The sequence below is a fragment of the Hyperoodon ampullatus genome, assembly GCF_949752795.1.
Source record: "Hyperoodon ampullatus genome assembly, contig: scaffold_453, whole genome shotgun sequence".
NCBI classification, from domain to species: domain Eukaryota; kingdom Metazoa; phylum Chordata; class Mammalia; order Artiodactyla; family Ziphiidae; genus Hyperoodon; species Hyperoodon ampullatus.
In genome coordinates, this window is record NW_027640906.1 from 186,952 (window position 1) to 195,415 (window position 8,464).

The following is an 8,464-nucleotide window of genomic DNA, read 5'->3' on the forward strand; positions in this document are numbered from 1 at the left end:
GGAATATTAAGAGACCTAAATGGAAGTAAAATGTTGAAACTTCACTTGAAGTCATAAAACACTAATTCCAGTAGACTATGATAAGTTACATATGTATACTGTAATGTCAAAAGCAACCACTAAGAAAACTATACACACAGTATACACAAATGATTATAAATAAATAAATTTAAATGGGCTTATTAAAAAATGTTTAAGTAACCCACAAGAAGGCAAAATAAGAGAAACACAAGATTGAGAAACTAAGGTAAAAGACAAAACAAAAAATAAAATGGTAGACCTAATCTTTAACATAGCAATAATTACATTAATGTAAATGATCTAAGTAACCAAGTCAAAGACAGAGATTGGAAGAGTAGATGAAAAAATCACAAGCATGATCCAAGTATATACTGTCTATAAGAAGCTTACTTTAAACATCATAATATAGGTAGTTCAGAGTAAAAGGATGAAAATGATATATCATGTGAACATTAATCAGAAAAAGCAGGAATGGATAAATTAATATCAGATAAAGTAGATTTCAGAGCAAAGGAAATTATTAGGGGCAAACAGGGTCATTACATAAAGATAACAGGAATAATACACCTAGATGACCTAGTGATACGAAATGTGTGTGCACCAAACAACAGAACTTCAAAATACATGAAGCAAACACTGAAAAAGGTAGTAAAAGGAGAAAATTTTAAATCCACAATTATTATTGGAGACTTCAACACAGCAATTTATAGAACTACCAGACAGAAAAGTCAGCAAGGATATGGAAGAGCTGAAAACATCATCAATCAACAGGACATAACTGACATTTAAAGAACACACTCAATAAGAGCAGAATACATATTCAAGTGTCTGTGGAACATTCACTCATATACCATATACTGGGTGATAAAAAAACATTATCAGATTTAAAAGAATTAAAATCATAGAGAGTATGTTCTCTAGCCATAATGGAATCAGACTAGAAATCAATAACAGAAAGACAACAGGAGAATCTTCAATCACATGAAAACGAAACATCACAATTCCAAAGAACTCATGGGTAAAAAAGACAGCGTCAAGGAAAAAATTTTTAATGCATAGAATAAAAGAAAATGGAGATATAACAGATCAAAGTTTGTGGAATGAAGTGAAAGTAATGCTAAAAGGGAAGTTTATAGAACTAAATTGGGAAATAAAATATTTCAAAGCAATAATCTCATTTTCTATATTACAATAGTAAAAAAGGAAGAGGAAAAAACACTAAACAGGCAGAAAGAAGGAAATAATAAAGATGAAACAGAAATCCATGAAACTGAAAACAGGAAAATGGGGGGGAAAATCAATGAAACAAAAGGCTGGTTCTTGGAAATAAACAATTTAATCAATAAAGATCTAGCAAGACGGATAAAGGTAAAAACAGAGGTGGCACAAATCACAGATATCAGATATACAACCAGGGATACCATGACATATCCTGCAGGTTAATAAGGGACAAGTTATTATGAACAAGTCTACACTCTAAATTCAAAAATGTAGATGAAATGGGCCAATTCTTCTACACCCAAAACTACTAAAACTCAGCCAAGATGAAATAGATAATCTCAATTTTCCTGTAACCATTAGAAACACTGATTTTTCATATAAAAACTCCCAAAAGAAATATTCAGGCTTAGATGTTTCACTTTTACCCAAGACTTAAAGAATTAAAACAAATTTTACATGATTTGATAAGAAATAGAAGTAGAGGGAACCGTTCCTAATTAATCTTATGAAGCCAGCATTACCTTGATACCAAAACCAGACAGGAACAGTATAAAAAGAAGAAGACTATAGACCAATATGTTTTATGAAATTGCCTGTAAAAATCTTCAGCCAGATATTAGCAAATTAAATCCAGAAATATATAAAAAGAATAATATATCATGACCAAGAGGTATTTATTCCAGTTATGGAGAGTTGGTTAAATATTTGAAAATCAAACAGTGTAATCTACCATATACAATAGATTAAGGGGGAAAAGTCATGTGATCCTATCCATTAATGCAGAGAAAGCATTTGACAAAATCCAATCCCATTCATGATTTGGCACATATATACAATGACATATTACTCAGCCATAAAAAGAAACAAAATTGAGCTATTTGTATTGAGGTGGATAGACCTAGAGTCTGTCATACAGAGTGAAGTAAGTCAGAAAGAGAAAGACAAATACCGTATGCTAACACATATATATGGAATCTAAGAACAAATATGTCATGAAGAACCTAGGGGTAAAACAGGAAGAAGGACACAGACCTACTTGAGAATGGACTTGAGAATATGGGGAGGGGAAAGGGTAAGCTGTGACAAAGCGAGAGAGAGGCATGGACATATATACACTACCAAACGTAAGGTAGATAGCTAGTGAGAAGCAGCCGCATAGCACAGGGAGATCAGCTCGGTGCTTTGTGACTGCCTGGAGGGGTGGGATAGGGAGGGTGGGAGGGAGGGAGACGCAAGAGGGAAGAGATATGGGAACATATGTATATGTATAACTGATTCACTTTGTTATAAAACAGAAACTAACACACCATTGTGAAGCAATTATACTCCAATAAAGTTGTAAAAAATAATAATAAAATTAAAAAATTTAAAAAAAGGAGAAAAAAACCCCCAAGCAAACTAGGAATAGAAAAGGAACATACTGAGACTCATCAAGAGGATCTACAAACAACCTATACCGACATTATATTTAACTGTGAAAGACTGAATGCTTTCTCTGTAAGATCAGAAACAAGGCACCGATATCTGCCCTCACCACTTTTATTAAATATATTAATGGAGGTTCTAGTAAGAAAACAAAGCAAAAATAAATACATACATTTAAAAGTTAAAATATTAAAACATTTATTTAAAAGATAAAAGGACTATTCCTACTACGTTGAATAGGAAGGAATATATCCTACTGAATGTTGAATAGTAATATATACTATTATATTAAATAAGGAAAAGTAAAACGGTATCTGAAGAGGAGATGATAATCTAAATGGAGAAAATACCAAGGAATCCACAAAAAGCTTGAGAAATAATATGAGTTTGTAAATGTTTTAGAGTACAAATCAACACAGTTTTATCAAATTATATATTAATAACAAATGTGTAGAAGCTTAAATAAAAATATGTGATGCCATTTACAACTGACCTAAATAAATACTTAAATATAAGCCCAATAAGAAATTTATAGGTTCTCTATACTGAAAATTACAAAATGCTGATGAAGAAAAATGTAAAAGTCCCAAACAAATGGTGAGACATACCTTGTTCATGGATTAGAAAACACAACATAATAAAGATGTCAATTCTCCCCAAGTTAAGAGGCTTAACAGAGTTACTCTTAAAATGCCCTCAAGGTTTTTGTGGATATAGACAAGCTTATTCTAAGATTTATATGGTAAGAAGAGGCTGACGAATAGCTAAAACAATTTGTAAAGGAAGATTAAAATGGGAGGAATTCATCTACCCAATTTCAAGATTTTGCAGTAATGATGGAGGGTAGATACACAGATCAATGGAATGGAATAGAGAACCCAGAAATAGACTGACATAAATACATTTAACTTGTTTTTGACAGCAGTGTGAAAGCTATCAAGGAAGAATAGACTTTTCAAAAAATGGTACTGAAACAGTTGGACATCCCTCGACAAAAACAAACAAACAAAAAATGAACCTTAACCTAAACCTCCACACCTTACACAAAAAATTAAATCAAAGTGGATCATAATCTTCAATGTAAAAGCAGGACATTTTTAGAAAAAAAAATAGGAGAAAATCTTTGGCATCTAGAACTACGTGAATAATTCTTAGACTTGACACCGAAAGTATGATCAATAAAAGCAAAAATTGATAAATTGGATCTCATCAAAATGAGTTAAAAATGCTTCATAGAAGATCATTTTAAGTGGATGAAAACTCAAATTACACAGTGGGAAAACATATTTGAAAATCCCACATGAGACAAATGACTTGTATCTATAATATCAAAGAACTCTCCAAACAACTTAAAAAAACCCAACTAGAAAATAGGCAGAAGACAGGAACAGACATTTCATGGAAGAGAATACACACATGGCAAAGAAGCACATGAAAAGATGCTCAACATCATTAGCCATTAGGGAAATGCAAATTAAGACCATAATGAGATATCCGAGAATAACTAAAATTAAAGTATAGTGACAACATCAAATGCTGGTGAGTACATGGAAAAATGATATCACATCACTGGTGGGAAAAGAAAATGGTTTAGCCACTCTGAGAAACAGCTTGACAGTCTCTTTTAATCCTAAAAGTAGATTCACCCTACAACACAGTAATTGTACTCTTGAGCATTTATCCAAAAGAAACAAAAACTTAATTAAGTTCCCACAGAAACTTACACATATATGTTCATAGCAGTTTTATTTATAACAGCCAAAAACTGGCCACTACCCAAATGTCTTTCAATGGATGAATGTTGAAACAAATTGTGATAAAATCTATGATTGAATACTACCGAGCAACAAAAAGGAACAAATTATTAATATATGCAAAAATTGAAATGAACTTCAAGGGAATGATGCCGAGGGAAAAATTTTAAAAAGCCAATCTCCGAAGATTAAGTAATTCATGATGATATTTACATATTATTCTTAAAATAACAAAACTGTGGAGATGGAGCACAGATTAGAAGTTGCCAAGGGTTAGAGATGGGGGTAGAAAGTACAGCGGGGGATCTTTGTGAGGTTTTTGTGGTCCCAGTACAAATAATACAGCAATCTTGGTTTTAACCCCGAAAGATGTTTAAAAGCAATTCCTAATAAGAGGTGTCCAGATATTTAACAATGGCAGCAGATTAGAGGTAGAGCTACCCAACATGACAGCTTCAAAACAGATGGTACTAATTCAATGCATATGTTAATTTTTAAAAGGCCAATCACAATACTTAAATGGTATATATCTTAACGATATTATTCTAAGGATCCAGCTATACCAGATGGACTAGCAGGATTTTCTGTACATTCAATCTTATTTAAGACAGTAAATCTTATAATAAGACAGTTAAAAAAAGAAAAAGAAAAAAAAACAAACCAACTACAGTTGGATATTCTCATAGGAAGATGAGGTGAAAATACGTAGCAGCGGTTCAAAAGCTTAAGCAGTGGCACCTAAATTTGGCTGCACATTAGAATCATCTGAAGCACTTTTTAAAAACCCTCACACCAACAGTTGGTCATCCTAAACCAAGAAAATCATTTTAAATCTCCTCAGACGATGCCACTGTCTAGCCAGAAGTGAGAACCAGCGGACTAAGCAGAAGGGGATGTTTCTACAAAGATTTCTTAACAATAAGTTCTTTCACCCAATCAGATTTACCTTCCTGCAAAGGGGTAAAGAAGGCTAGATGTTGTCCATACTTGCTTAGCTTTAATTAGCACTTGTGACTTGCCCAAAACCTAGATCATGTTTCCCCTAAATTTCATGTTATTTCCTAAGTTCTTCAAATCCAGGGCTAAGGGGTTTGCCAGGATGAGATTTTAAGTGCTCACACAGGGGAAGTCCCTGGCAAACCAGGACAGAGGTCACTCTACATTGAAATGTAAAGCATCCTAAATAACCCTGCCACTGACCCCAGATACTAGTCTGTGCCAACCAGTGGAGAAAAGGCATTCTCCATTACTACCACGGCAAATGCTGCTGTACTTGCCTTGGCTACTCCCTATCTTTTCCAGGCGTCTCTCCCCTTCACCTGCTGGTGGACGCTTCGGCAGCTGACAAGGCAGATATTTTCAAACTTTAAGGTGAATAAAAATCATCTGGAGGGCCAGTTATAACAGAGATCACTGAGCCCCACTAGAGTTGCTGATTCCATAGGGCTGGGACAGGGCCCTAAAACTTGACTATCTGACACATTATCAGGGGACGCTGGTAAAGCTGGTCAGGTTGTTACCGAATGCACGTTCGTGTGTCTGAAGCACAGTGAGGCCAAACAAACCGAAAGGTTGCAGTCTGGAGCAGAGAAAGGTTTATTGCAGGATCGAGCAAGGAGAGGGGTGGCCCGTGTTCCAAAAACCCTGAAATCTCCAAAGGATTTCAGCAAAGCATTTTTAAAGGCCACGTGAGGGAGGGACGTCCCAGGGAATGTGATCAGCTCGTGCACAATCATCTGACTGGCTGATGTTGAGGCCACAGGGCAGGTAACATTATCCATCCTTAGGTGCCAGAAGGTCTGGGGGCTGTGTGCTCATGATCATCAAAGAGTTAATTTCTTCCATTGGGTGGTGGTTTTTAGCATCTGAAAACTCAAGAAATATGCCTGAGATACTATTATCTGAGGACTTCAGAGAGGAACTACAGCAGAGGCTATGGGGGATGGGTCTGTCCTAGGAAGGCCCCATAGGGTACTGCTTGCTTACAAGGTGACCATACTTTGAGAACCACTGCTCTAGTGGCTTGGAATGTTAAAGTAATGGAAGAATCCCTTCCCAGATCTAGATTCTAGTATCACCAGCTATTTTGGTGGGGGGAAGGGTAAGTTTTGTCCTTGCTTGGACTTCTTGTTCATTTATATCAAAGCCTATTTGAGGCAGTGCACTCGGCAGTCCTGCAGATCTGTCTTTTGCTTCAACAGTGTTTGGAATGAACAGACCCAGGGATGCTCCTTGCTCCAGCCCCCGACCACCCTCCAACATTTCTTCCTGTCGCAACCGTTGGAATCAGCCACTCAGCTATCCTCAGCCTCCAGGACAGGCCAACACCGTTTTTGGAGCTTAGCTCCTTATCACTGATCAACCACGAGTTCCCACGTTCGTCAGAATTATTCCATCGAGGTGGAGGCCGCCATCCACCGCCTGTTCAACATGCATCTGTGGACACTTACCTCTCTCTAAGCTTCTATTTCCACAGCAACAGTGGGGCTCTGGACAATGGGGGCCACGTTTTTCGCCAACTGGCTGAAGAGAAGTGTGAGGGCGCCCAGCGACTCTTGAAAATGCAAAACAAGTGCTGCGGCCGCGCCCTCTTCCAGGATGCGCGGAAGCCTTCTCAAGATGAGTGGGGTAAAACCCAGGACACTGTGCAAGCCGCCATTCTTAGGGAGAAGAACCTGAACCAGGCACTATCGGATCTGCGCGCCCCGGGTCCTGCCCGCGCAGACTCCCACCTCTGTGACTTCCTGGAGAGCCGCTTCCTGGACGAGCAGCTGAAACTCATCAAGAAGATGGGCAACCACCTGACCAACCTCCGCAGGCTGGCTGGTCCGCAGGCTGTGCTGGGCGAGTATCTTTTCGAAAGGCTCACGCTCGAGCACAAACAGGAGTCTCTGACGTCCAGCGGCCTCTGACGAGCCCCTCTGGCGTCAGAGTTTCTGCCTGAAGCCCAGCTCTGCAGCCACTAGGCAGCTTTGTAACCGCCCTGGAGCCCTCTCCCAAGCCTTGGACCAAATGGAAACAATAACGCTTTTTGCAGAAGGAAAAAAAAAGCCTATTTGAAACACAAACAGAATAAAGAGAAAAAAAGAAATATATATATATATTCATGTTTTTTAACATATGAATTGCCCCACTTTATCTGTGTGAAATACGTTTGTTCCCGTTATTGGGCTGGTTCTCAAGCTTTGCTGCTCGTATGAATTACCTAAAGAGTTTTTTTTTTTTTTTTTAGTATTAAATATTTTTTTAATTAGTTTCTGCTTTATAACAAACTGAATCAGTTATACATATACATCTGTTCCCATATCCCTTCCCCTAAAGAGCTTTTAAGAGAAACTTTTGTGTCTAGGTCTCAGCCCCAGAGATTTTGATTCAGTAGGTCTAGGGAGGAGCCTGGGCACGGAGAGGTCTCAGAGTTCCCCAGGTGATTCTAATATGCAGCAACTTTGTGAACCACCTCTTGGCTTCAATCCAGCTAGTGATCAGATATTAAATCTAAGACACATGGGCTAGTGCGTGAGCTCTGCTGCTAGGTGTGTTCCATTTTCTTCCTCCTGGAAGATTCCTGCCACGGAAAATGATTGATAGTTGTGTTACTTCTCTGAAATGGATAGAAATTTCCAATTAGTGTGAAGAGGGGAGGGTGAATGGGTGAATGCAATAAGGTGTATCATTTATGTATTTCCCTATGTGTATGGCTAGAAGCTTTTGCAACTGACGTCTGCCCTACTTTTCATGCAAATGGTAATGCTTGTCCTCCTAATGCAGCTGTAAACTTTATAAGCCCATAGGTAGACAGCATCCCAAAATATTTACCCCTCCCACTGGCCCACTCTCAAGCTTCACTCCCCTTCCCCAATACACAAATGTACATCAATGTGCTGGAGACCAATATCAACATACTGACCTTCAATTCTTCTACTTTGCAGCTTCCCTCTTATCAGGAGATGTCAGCATTTAGTGCCCAGAGGAGGCATTTCCAGTCATCTCAGCTTAGAGGTCAAATATCCAAATATCCAAAGTAAAAAAGGTTAAAGAAAAGA

The 8,464-nt window shown here is 37.8% G+C and overlaps 1 pseudogene across 1 annotated transcript; it reads left to right on the forward strand.

Moving 5' to 3' along the window:
• The first annotated feature begins 4,867 nt into the window (after positions 1 to 4,867).
• On the forward strand, positions 4,868 to 7,333 carry LOC307070009 (ferritin light chain-like; annotated as a pseudogene). The gene is made up of 2 exons: positions 4,868 to 4,888; positions 6,807 to 7,333. The product of its transcript is annotated as a ferritin light chain-like (transcript).
• The last annotated feature ends 1,131 nt before the right edge of the window (positions 7,334 to 8,464 follow it).